Source organism: Vombatus ursinus, unplaced genomic scaffold (assembly GCF_900497805.2).
Source record: "Vombatus ursinus unplaced genomic scaffold, bare-nosed wombat genome assembly UNPS02014820.1, whole genome shotgun sequence".
In the NCBI taxonomy this organism is placed as follows: domain Eukaryota; kingdom Metazoa; phylum Chordata; class Mammalia; order Diprotodontia; family Vombatidae; genus Vombatus; species Vombatus ursinus.
The window spans coordinates 17,648,435-17,661,119 of NW_020954598.1; positions in this window are offsets into that span (position 1 = coordinate 17,648,435).

Below are 12,685 nucleotides of genomic sequence, written 5' to 3' on the forward strand. Positions count from 1 at the left end.
AGGGTTCCAAAGGAGACTGAGAAGGAGCGATCAGACAGACAGAAGAACTAGGAGAGAGCAGGGTTCCAAAAACCCAGAGAAGAAAGAGTATTCAGGAGAGGGTGGTTAAAGTCAGGAAGGACTATGACTGAGAAAAGGCCATAACGTTTTGGTACAAGAAAAGAGGGGATGGAAGGGGCATGAACAACAAAGTTCATTTTCTGAATCATTTTACCTAGGGCTGGTCCTGGTTCTGAGGGTAACACAGACAAATTCAGCCACCAAGGCTGAATAAACTAAATTGACATTTTAGAGAGAACACGTGGAGAAGCAGCAAGAGGAAGCATGGAGGGGTGAATTAAACACAAGGTACTCCCCCAAAACAAACAAATAAACCTTGTCTTTTTGGGGGAAAAATGAGACTTTTGGAAAATGTTGTATAATTCTTCCTAAGTCAACCTTCTTCTCCAGTTTTAGGTTTCTATGGCCTTCACTAACACATTCTAATGCTGGTATTCCCAGGAGAAAATTAGCATCTTAACAGATTTCCAAGTATTTCAATAAGCACAACAGAATCCATTTGATAATAAATCTAGCTATGTAGCAGAAGGGATAGAATGCTGGGTGTGAAGTCAGGAAGATCTGGGTGCAGGTCTTCTCTCTGACGCTCTAGCTGTGTGACTCTGTAGCTCTCAGAAGTTACCTACTTATAGACCAATCTGAGTAAAGAGTTCTCCAAATCAGAAATCCTTTGCCTAGTCCCAAGTTTTAAGTGTGAGTGTTTTGAAAAGTATTCAGATTTAGAACCAAAATATCTCTCTGTTCTAGACTCAGCTTTGTGATTTTCAGAAAAGATTTGGACTAGAGATCATTTAGATCTCTTATTTTATAGATGAAGAAAATGAGGACCTGAGAGGTGATTTGGCTGGTGCCCACTCCACAGAGTCAATGTCAGAGCCAGCATTCTAAATCCCAAATCAGTGTTTTCTAATTATGTTATTCGGGGCAAGTCAGTTAATCTTTTTTCTCAGCTGGTAGCTGATACCTTTGACCCACCTCCTGGTACTATTCATGCACATTCCCCATCTCACCACTCAATTTTGAGCTCCTTGAAGGCAAAAACTAGATTGGTTTTCATCTTTATATATCTAGCCCCTTGAGCATAATCAGTCAGTCAAATAATAAGGATTTATTAAGCCCCTACCATGTGCCAAGTTCTGGGAACACAAAGAGAGGCAAAATTAGTCCCTACCCTCAAGGAACTCACAATCTAATAAGGAAAGCAACAAGCAAAGAAATATGTGCAACCACACAAAATACAGGATAAATAGGAAATAACCAACAGAGAGTAGGCACTAGAATTAAGAGGAGTTGAGAAAAACTGTCTGTAGAAGTTGATATTTTAGTTGGGACTTGAAGGAAGACAGGGAAGCCAGTAGGTGGAGATGAGGAGGAAGAACATTATAGACAAGGGGGGACAGCCAGAGAAAATACCCAGAGTCAAGGGATATTGTCTTGTTTGTGGAACAGCAAAGAGCCCATATCACTAGACTGAAGAGTACATGCAAGGAAAAGGGTGCAAGATCTGAGAACACTGGAAATATAGGGAAACTGGGTCATGAAGGGCTTTGAATGTCAAACAGAGGATTTTGTATTTGATCCTATTACGGCTAGGGAACCACTGGAGTTTGTTGAGTAGAGAGTTTAGGGTACTATTACTGGATTTGCATCGCCCACATAAGTAAGTGTTTAATAAATGTTTACTGAATTGAAACTTGGATTTGTTTCTTTTAACTATGGATTTCCTTTCTTCAAGGCTCTGTCCTAATGTTTTCATCCATAAAATAATTGAAGGCAAAAAATGGAATTTACCAAGTTTGCAAATAACATAAGGCTGAATGAAAGAATTATCGTACTATATAACAGAATCAGATTCCAAAGAGGGCTCCACTAAATGAAATGATGGAACGAGTCAAATAAGTTATACATAGTATAACAAGAATAGAAGAAATTAATGCTTTGAGTTGGAGTTAAACTAAGCAGGGGCCATCTCTACTTGTGCTGCTCTATATCTTGCCACAGGACCCAGATGGCTCTGGAAGAGAGTGAGGCTGGTGACTTTACCCAGCCTGCCATCACTTAAATCCAATTCATTTGCAAGTTGTTGCATCACCTTCCTGATGCTATGGTCCTCTTCCAGAATGAAGGACAATCAACAACCTGTGAGTAGTCTAAGCTGCCGCACTGAGGACCCAATTGTTCCAGTTGAGCAACACAGCTTCTTCATTTCTTCCTTCCCTCTCTCATCACCTCTCAACTCCTTTCCTCCTTCCTCTCCCTCCATCCACCTTACCTGGGGGTGTTCTGCCCAAAGGCATGTAAATTTTGGTGGCTGAAACCTAGCAAGATATCTTGGGGTTTATGGGCTAGATTTCTTTCCTAAAGACCATGCCTTAAACTCAATTCACTCTGGCTTTCATTGATTGTCCAACAATAGGTTCCAGCCCAAGCCCTACTTAGTGGGGGTCATTGTTTGGACCCTGATAGCCCAGACTGAATAGAAATAGCAATTGTTTCTATTTTGGCCAGAAATCCTGAGAGTCTTCCCCTCCGAAATTGGTTTTTTTTTAATTAGGTAAAACTCTAACTCACTTCTTACCTAGCCTTAATCGCTGAATGGGTGTTGCCTCAGTCAAAGTGAACTCCATAAAACCTTAGCTTAAAAAAGACCAAGGTCTCCCACTGCATCCAGGGCCACCTTCAGTTGTCCTGATCTGTATCTTGCCTCTGGACCCAGATGGCTCCAGAGGACAGAGTGAGGTTGGTGACTTGGCACAGCCTTCCTTCACTTAAATTCAATTCACTTGTAAGTCATGTCATCAACTCTCTGATCACATGGTCCTCTTCAAGAATGAAGCACAAACAACAACAACAAACTAAATAACCTCTGAGGATCCTTCCAACCTACTCTAAGTTTCTATTCTATTTCTAGCATCTTTAATGACATACGTTTGTTGGGTAAGTTGTAAGGGGGATTCTTATTTCAATATTGGTCAGACTAGATGCCTCTGAAATCCTTTCCAACATACTGAATTCTGTGAACTGTGTAAACTCCTTATTTTAAAATAATTGAATTCAATTTAACAAGTATTTGTGAAGCACATATTATATTTTACTTTGGGTGAAAGGAAACAAGTCACCGGGAAACTTATAATGTATATGGTAATCTAGAAGGTTTCAGCTAAACCTAACTTCCCACAAGCTACTTCATGAATGATAAGAAGCAGAACCAAATAAAATAAGAGAACAACAAACAAAAGAAATGAAGAAACAGAATCTTCAGTAGAGTAATGTTCCATAAAACAAACAGATAGGCAATACAATAAAGGGCCACTCTACTAGCTTCATTCATTCTGGGCCCTGCCAGGTTCAAACCAGTACAGAAGGGGAAAGGGTTGGAGCTTCCTCATTCTCATCCAGAACCAAGTTACCAAAAATAAATGAGTATATACATATGTACATATATGTATATATATGTACATATATGTATATATATACATATATGTATATATACATATATAGATATATATATATATAAAGTGTGAGTTCACTGTAAATGGAGATGAAATAAAGGAAATTGATAGAAATATTATACTCAAGCATATGTCAACAAAACTGGAAACTTTGATGCAAGGGATGTGTTGTACTTCTGATCCTATCACTCAAAAATATTTTTGGAACATCTTTCTAAATTCCTTTATACATGACAGCATGTATTCAGACATTTAGGGTCACGTAATAAATAAACTGTCTTTATATCCTGATTCTATTTGCTTTGGCCTCATTTAGATAATTACAGATGGGAGAAATGCTCAAAGGCACTGGAATTCTTCAATTTTACACAAATCAGGGATAATTTCTGCGTAAGGTAGGAAGCCATGGAAGAGGTTCTGGTGCTTGGAATCAAACAGAGTCTGCCACATTTTAGCTGGGTGACCTTGAGCAAATAACTTCCCCTCTCTGGGCCTAAGTTTTCTCAACTAGAAAACGGGTAGAACCCATCAGATCCTCTCTAGGGTTAACATTTTGTTAACTGTCAAATGCCATCAATTGCTAATTTCCTGTCATAAATTATGAGGTCTACATAATCTTAGATCAGTAGCAGAGACATTAAGGACTTCTCTGGGATCACTCAGTTAGTAAATGTTTGAGGTGAGATTTCAGGCCTGGTCTTCCTGATTAAGTCTAGACCTCTAATCAAAAAACCAGTGATGTCAAACTCAAATGGAAATGATCCCTTGTGGACCACATGTTGACTTTCAAAACCCCAGGCAGCAAGTTTGACACCTCCACACTACCTCATGCTATAGGAATTCTTTGCCAGAGGAACAGCAAGTGATTTGGGGAATCAAAATGGGACCTTAGGAATGTGAGCTAAGAGAAGAATAGAAAAAAAGGATGGAGTCAGGGGTAGGCAGATAAATGTTTAACAACTAGTTCTGTGGGGGGGGGGGATGTATATACAATATACTTTTAAGTTTAATCTGAATTATTCATATTTTCTCCATCACTTTCTTAAGTTTAGAAATCAACAAAACCTGATTTGTAGTGTTTGACAATTTCTGAGATATGAACGCTCATACTGAAAATTTAACAATCTGCTGTCATAAACTTCCTCTATCACATCCCTAGACAGAGGCACCAAGTAAAGGATAAACTTGGATGTTGCCCTTAATTAATTAGTACTGTGAGTTAGAAGAGAATCTTAAGTTCTTTCCCTTTTCAGGGAGACTTCAACCACTGTGCAGTACTGTAAGGATAGAAGCTTGGAAAGATGCCTGACTAAGGTACGACTCAGGCGTTGTCTTCATTGAGCCCAAATATTTTCCCCTAGCCATGCAGCCTTAACCCTAGGGGACTATATAGATCCTTTGCTGAGGTAAAGATCACCAGAGAGTGAATGGAAACATTTGTTTGACTTTCTAACATTTATACTTTCATGCGAGTCCTTTGTAATTTTTGCTGGCAAAATAAAGATTGTCCTGTATTTGATGTACTACTGTTATTCTGAGTGCTTATCATGGCCTTGAGGGCCCACTTGCCTTCTCTGTAGAGGCCCAGATATGAGCTATATTCTGATGTTCCAAAAGACATCCCTGGGTGGGAGAACATGGCAGAAAGAGGAGATATGTGAGAAGACTTCACAATTAAACCCAGAGCAACAGTCCTGAACCACGGGTTATGTCTGATGTTGATCTTAACCAAAGGCATAGTTGTACCCCCTGAGGCTGTTGTTCTTTAAACAGAATCCTCCATATGGCTCAAACAATAAAGAAAAAGGTCTACATTAACTTCAGAAAGAAAATTCTGTGACTCAAGAATTCTTCCCACAGTTATTGATCACACTCAAACTAACTCTGAAAGAATAAGCAGAGAGTTATTTTCAATAGTGGGAGATACCAGCTTCTTTACTCCCATAGAACCCAGAAGCATAGCACTGTATTCTCTTTGCCCTCCATTTTTATTCTCTTGAGGTTTTGACCTTCATCAGATGTCAAGTGTATTTGTCAGGCCACTATAAGGCAAGAATAGAGGACTGCATATCAGTTATTATTCTCAAATTTTTTTTTCTTTCTTCCTTTTCTTCTTTTAAACTCCCTTTTCTATAAGCAAAGCTTCACTAAAATAGAATGACAAAAGCTTTTGGAATTAGGTCACTGCAGGGATGATTACAGGCCGGGTTCTCTTTGGTGTATTGGATGGCTCAGATTTCTGGAACATAATAGCTAAAGGAATCTTCACAGAATCAAAGAATATCAGAGCTGGAACATGGGGGAGTCATGAGAGCTCAGGCATAGAAGTCGAAAGACCTGGATTTGAGTCATAGCTCTGATACTTAACTAGCCATGTGACTTTGAGCAAGCCACTTAAACTCTTTGGCTTCTGAGTCCTCATCCATGATATGGAAGGGTTGGACTAAGTGATATCTAAAGTCCTTGTAACTGCAAGTCTTAAGAAATATATTAATAACTTCACAAATACTAATAGAGATGACCTGGAAACCTAGACTGATCCCTTCATTATACAGAGCTGGATACTGAGGCTCTGAGAAGTGAACTAATTTTCCTATGATCATGGGACCAGCATCATAGCATCTCAGAGTTGGAAAGGCATACAGAGGACATAATTCCAATGTAGAGCTGAAAAAGAAATTTCCTCTATAACTTGCCCAATCAAAACCAGCCTTTGCTTGGAGATGTCCAATGAGGAAGAAGCCCCTATTCCCTAAGGAAGCTCCTTCTACTTTGGGGCAACTCTAATTGTTAGGAAGGTTTTCCTAAATTAATATCTTTATAATTTCCACCCTTTGCTCCTTGTTCTGCTCTCCAGGCCAAGTAGGCTTTTCCTCCTCACAACAACCTTGAGAGGTAGTGTTATTATTACCCCCATTTTACAAATAAGGAAACTAAGGCTGAGAGCAATTAGTTTACTTTCCCAGAGTCCCACTGCCAAGAAAATGAAATAGGATTTAAACTTGGGTCTTTTTTTTTTTACTCTAAATCCAACTCTCTATCACATTACATCACTAGACCACAAATCTAATACTTGTATGACAAGATCAAAGATTTAGAGTTGGAAAATACCTCAGAGGTCATGTAGTCCAACCCCACATGTTGAAGATGAGGAAATTGAGGTTCAAAGGTGAGATTGAGCGGCTTGCCCAGGGTCACACAGGTAGTGACAGAGATGGATTTTGAAGCCTGGTTCTTTTGCTCTCTGTGCTATATCAGTCTCCACATCTACTTTCTTTCTACTCTGTCACTGACTCAATTCCTCCCTTCCTTCACTCTCCCCACCCCCTACTTTTGTTGATCTTTCTTTCAGTCCTACAACCTCAGCTCAAAAACCTTCCCTCCCTGAAGCAACTGTTCATATCCAATTTGCTCTCTGATTACCTCGATACTTAGTGTATCACATTAAGTGCCTTTTATTCAACAGCCCCCAACATTTGTAGATGGTATCAGTGTTTTTTTCCCTCTAGGGTATAGATTGATGTTTTCATCAATCAGATCAAGGACTGTGGTTCCATTCTGCTGGCTCCTCCAAGTCATGATGGAATTGTGTGACTTATTTATTTAGTTTTCATTTAAGAACAGATTGTAATAAATGTAGCCAATGCCCCATAGAGGATATCTGTCTGGAGGAAAGCTCCAGTACAGAACAGCCATAGATGTCCCTGAAAGTGTTTAAGGATGTAAAGTGGGCTTTCAAATGAAGTGGCCATCTGATTCTTCCATAGCAATCCATGGAGCTGGACAACGAGATCTTGGCTCTGATAACTCTCTTCATGAGACCTATCCTTCTCAGGCTCTCATTTGCATCAAAGGTTTTTCTATGTTAGCCCCAGGGGTACATAAATCATTGCATCTGATATCTATTTATGAAACTTGTGCCTGTGTAGGGGTAGACTTACAATGTGTCTTCATTACTTGTAGGAAATGCAAAGGGAATTACTGTCCGCTCTTGTCCCCTGCCATAATGCCTTAGTTTACACTGAAGCAGGAATAATGTTTCCCTTCTTTTTAATAAGATCAAGCCATGTTCCTAAAATTCAATTTATCCTCATATTAAACATGTCTGGTCACTTCTAGTTGACCAGAGTTTTTGTTTATAATCACAAACAAGGATACACATAATAATATAAGGGGGTACGTATCTGGAGGTAAATGGCATAAATGAATAGAAGCTGCTTTTAGGTAGTAGCTGAGAGGACCAAACTTCTGACTCTCCTGCTTTTTCTTCCCCTAATTGAGCAAGAAGCATGGTGGGGTCTTGTGGCAAACATATCACCAGTTATGATTACTACTTTCCTATAGTAGCAGACCACCAGAGTCTCAGAGGAAAGGGGCAAGGGAGCAGACATCCAGAAATCAGATACATCACTCGACCTTGCCTGCCATACTTCTTTCCACAAGATGCCAAGATGGATGATCTCTTCCAGCTTCTGTCTCCCACAAGATTTCAAGGCCAAGTTTTAAAAGACATCGCCAAACTGAGGGACTCTGGGAAAGAGTATCTTCATCTATTTCCTAATTCTGACATCTCTATGGCAACATCCAGGCAGCAGCCCAGGAGCTCCATTACATAAGCATTTAATTGAGTTAGATAAATAGTAATAAAAGCAAAAGCATTCTTCAACATATAACATAAAATTTACATCCCATTATATCCCTAAACCCACCTTCTCTCAAACAAGAAATCTTCTCTGGACTAAAGTCTTCTTGTCTCTTTCTCTCTTCTAGATCGGGTATGAAAAGCAATTTGGAAATGTATTCTTCAGGTTCCAGTGAGACCTAATTCAAAAAGAGGTTACCCTTTTCCCAACTCACATAGTCTGCACCATCTAAAGTTCAACTTCTCATTCACTGCTCTAAGGATAAATATGCTCTAAGTATTATACTTTCTCCTTGTTTGAAACCCACATATGAGCTGCTCATTCCTTTGGACTGCCCAGGCCCAGCTCACCTCTTTTGCTGGCTTAAATGTATGAGATTCCACTGAACTTTAGTCTGTCCCTATAAGCCCAATTGTGGAAACTCAATATAGATTAAAAAAAAAAGTTTCAGGCTATGGCAACATGACACAGACCAACAGTCATTATCTAGTGACCATTATAGCAGAGGAATTGCCATAGTATTGGGTACCACTAATGTACCCAAATAAAAGTACCATTAAGAGACTTCCCAATATTTGTCCTTCAAACTCCAAATGATTCCCTGTATGAAGTCACATACTCCTGGCTGTGATTATCAACCCTGAGAAAGTGTTGGAGGTATATTAGTATTAAATATAAAATCCTTATGAGAATGATCTATGCATATAGCCAGGGTTTCTGTGATTAAAATATGAGAAAGATACACAAATGATTTTCTATAGATGTTTATAACTACACAATTGATAAAGAGGGGCAGGGAATACAAAATCTCATCATGGTTACTATCCATTGATTACAAAACAAACATTTGACTCAGTACAGCAAAACTATACAATCAAAGATTTCCTCCAATAAGTCTAATAGTCATAAGATTCATATTAGATTCCTTGACAAAAGCAGCCAGAGAGATAACTGTTCAACAACCTTTGATAAGAAGTGGTTTAAATGGACTCTAAGACAAGATGATACATATTTACCAAATGTGAGTTCATAACTTAGCTTAGTTCCTACATAGCATCAATCCCACCAATTTCCCATTCAAAGGCAGCTTAACTTCTGGCTAAGTTCTTACGTTGGACTGGGGTCCCAAAGATCACTCTAACCAATTCTCATCAATGCTGAACTGGCTAGGATTTCATCTCCTGGATTCCTGTAGCTCAAGCTCCTTCAGAAACTCCTTTCCTTGTCCCTAGAATGGAAAATAATGAACAAATAGGCCAAAGAGAACCTGTTTCTTGGGGATCATTTGACCTTAAGGGGGAATTGAAAGGCCTTCCCCTTTATGATATATTTCTTTTACTGAAGGTTGTCACAAGATGAGAGAATAAGGGAAAGAGTGGCAGAGGAGGCAGAGAGGAAGTTCCTGAAGCTGGAGTCCTTTCTGAATGTCTCCAAAGCCAATCAAAGAGCCAACTAGTTCCAGAGTGTTGATGCACACTTCAGCATCTCCAAGACATTTTCCTCATACATCATCACAATTCTCCTAGTAGCAGCATCCTCCATATGGAGGGATGTCTCTTCAGGTAGTCTGGACATTTGCCAAACTCCCATTGTAAACCCATCTTTTTATCATTGATATTCTCCTTGTTATGCTCTTTGGTTGCAAATCTTGGAAATCTATGATCATCAAAGAATCAAAATGCAGGTGACCTAAAGGATGAAGGAAAGGCATACAAGAGGAGTAAGTTGGCTGAATTATATTTCCAATGGTCAATAGATAGATAGATAGATACTTCTTGGGAATAAGTGGCCATTGGAAATACAATGCAGCCAACTTATTGCTACTATATATGTTTTCTTCATCCTTTTGGTCACCTACCATTTTGATTCTTTGACAACCATGGATTACTAAGATTTGCAACCAAACAGCATAACAGAAAAAGAATATGAATAATTTGAAGATATGCATGTGTGTGTGTGTGCGTGAATGAGAGAGAGAGAGAGAGAGAGAGAGAGAGAGAAGGGTAAAAGCTGGTAGAGAGAAGGAAAGGAAGAGAGAGGGAGAGGGAGAGAGGGATTATAGAATATCAATAACATGCAGGAAATATATACTTCTTTCTACTCCTTTCTTTTTCTTTAGGTGTGACAGAGTTTGTTATGTTTCTTTATATAGCAAGGGATTAGAGGTCCTTGCCTTGCTCCCTCCTCTCTCCTCCTTGAGGATCTGAACTCCCTGCACCTCTAGCTGCCTCTCTGACTCCTCCCTCTCAAACTTTTTGGAAAAGGAAGGCAACAACCTTTATTAAAATCTCAAAAGAAAACACTTAAGGTACTTATACTTTGTGCAATGGGAAAAAATGGTGGACCAGGAGCCAAGAAGACTTGGGATCAATTCTGAGCTTTACCCCCAAACTTCTTGTATGACATTGGGTAATTTGCTTCCTTCTCTGTGAGATGAGAGGCTAGGACTAGATATTCTCTAAAGTCCTTTTCAGATCTAAACCTTATGAACTATTGTCATGACTGTGCTCTCTAGGTTCAATTGTAGCTCTTTTGATCTATAGGGCTGTTCTGACCTGCTCTCGTAGCCTATATTTTAAACTTTTTATGAGTGTAGGGCTGCTCCTGCCCCACTGAACAACTAATCAGCTATGGCAGCTCACATCAACAAACTACCACTAGGAAATCTTATCCCTGCAACTTGTTTCAGTTAGGGGAGGGGATGACCCTATTCCCCAACACTTTTGGGGAGAAATCAAAATCATAGCAGGCCTAGGGGGCCAGAGGGCACCAGAGGATGTTAGAGGAATCAGGTGTTCTACTAAGTACAGCAGGCTGTGAGAAGGTAATATTGACACAAATCAAAGGCTTCCCCTCAAAAAGAAAAAGGAAACAGACTATTAATCTTTTTCAATCTTGCCCTAGTTGGATCAATGATGACACCTCTTCCTGATATTCTGGAGCATCCTAGATGCTGGCCTCATCTGGCTTCTGCAGAGAAGGTAGTAGAAACTTCCAATTTAAAAATGATCTGGTGTAGTGGAAAGATTGCGGAGCTTAGAGTCAGAGCACCTGGGTTCATAACCTTGGCTCTGCTTCAAAGTGTCAAAAGGAGAAAAAAAATTAAGAATCTCTGCTTTAGTTATAAGGAAGTTTTTCCTGACATCCAGCCTAAATGTTCTACTTGGTAATTTCCACCCATTGCTCCTAGTTCTTCTCTTTGGTGTCAAACAAAAGAAGTTTAATTTTTCTTCCTAATGGCAGAACTTCAAATACTTAAACACAGCTATCTCGGTCACTAGAATTTTCTCATCTCCAAGCTAAACTTGCCTTGTTCCTTTAACCAGTCTGCATGTGATGTGATGCAGATAAGAAGCCCTTTCCTATTTAATTCTGTAGGAATTCAATAACCCAAGATCCTTTAACTTCATGGACAGTGGATCAGAAATCACATTTCTATTCTTTCAGTACTTCTGGATGTGGTTTATCTTGGTCAAGTAAACTGAATTCATCAAGGCTTTCGGTATTTGACTGTCTCCTTACTTATCCTGATTATCAACTTGTTATTATTCATTTTCTTCTGTTTTTTCCAGTCCATGACTGACAGAGAGAACATGCAAAATAATCACTGAGCAGATCTCTTCTCTCTTTGTCAGTTATCATCATTCTATTCAATCTGATCAGTGGTTCTAATTCTTATAGTTCTCCTCTTTTCTTTCCTATAACTTTAAAACCACATCTTGTTGTCTTGACTTTATTTGTCTGTTTCAGCTAATTCTGAGCTTTAGCACTCCTGACACTATTCTTAGAACAGTAGGTTTCACTTTTGTAGTCATCCTCCTATCTTCTGCACATATCTTTTAAAAATCTAAGTTGGTTGGTGAGCTCTCTGGAAAATAACGTTGGTTTCTGCAGAGGAATTCTCTTTTTCCTCCATAATACAACTATTTATTCTTTTGTTTTGCAAATTTAATTCTTCTGAGTTTCCTATCCTTGCTAGGCTTTAGAAATTGAGTCCATGGGACTTATTTACCCTTTTTCTAAATCTTTCAAAATCAACCCTTCTCAGATCTCTGGTAGAGATAGTAGTCTATGCTTGGATTTCCTTTCCTCTATCACAAATGTTAGGATAGAATGGTCACCTATTCCAAAGGTTCCCAAAATTTCCGCTCCAGAAATCAGTTCTTTCCTTTTTGTGAGAATCAGAGCCAGAATACAATTTCCCCTAGTTGCTGCTCTGCTTTTGGGAGTGGGAACTGGAAAAGAAGGAGGAGGAAGAGGAAAGGAAAGAGAGACAGAGACAAAAAGACAGAGGAAGAGAAGAAAAGAAAAAAGGGAAGAAAAAGGAAGAGAAGAGAGATGGCTGCATAATGGAAGACCCCCGTCTTTACTATATTATGCCTCTGAGTCAGATTTGTAATCTCTTTCTCAAACTTATTATCTAGGTCTTCTTAACAAACAAACAAAAACCATATTAAGATGCCCCATTGCCCCAATACACGCACACACACACACACACACACACACACACACACACACACACACACACGC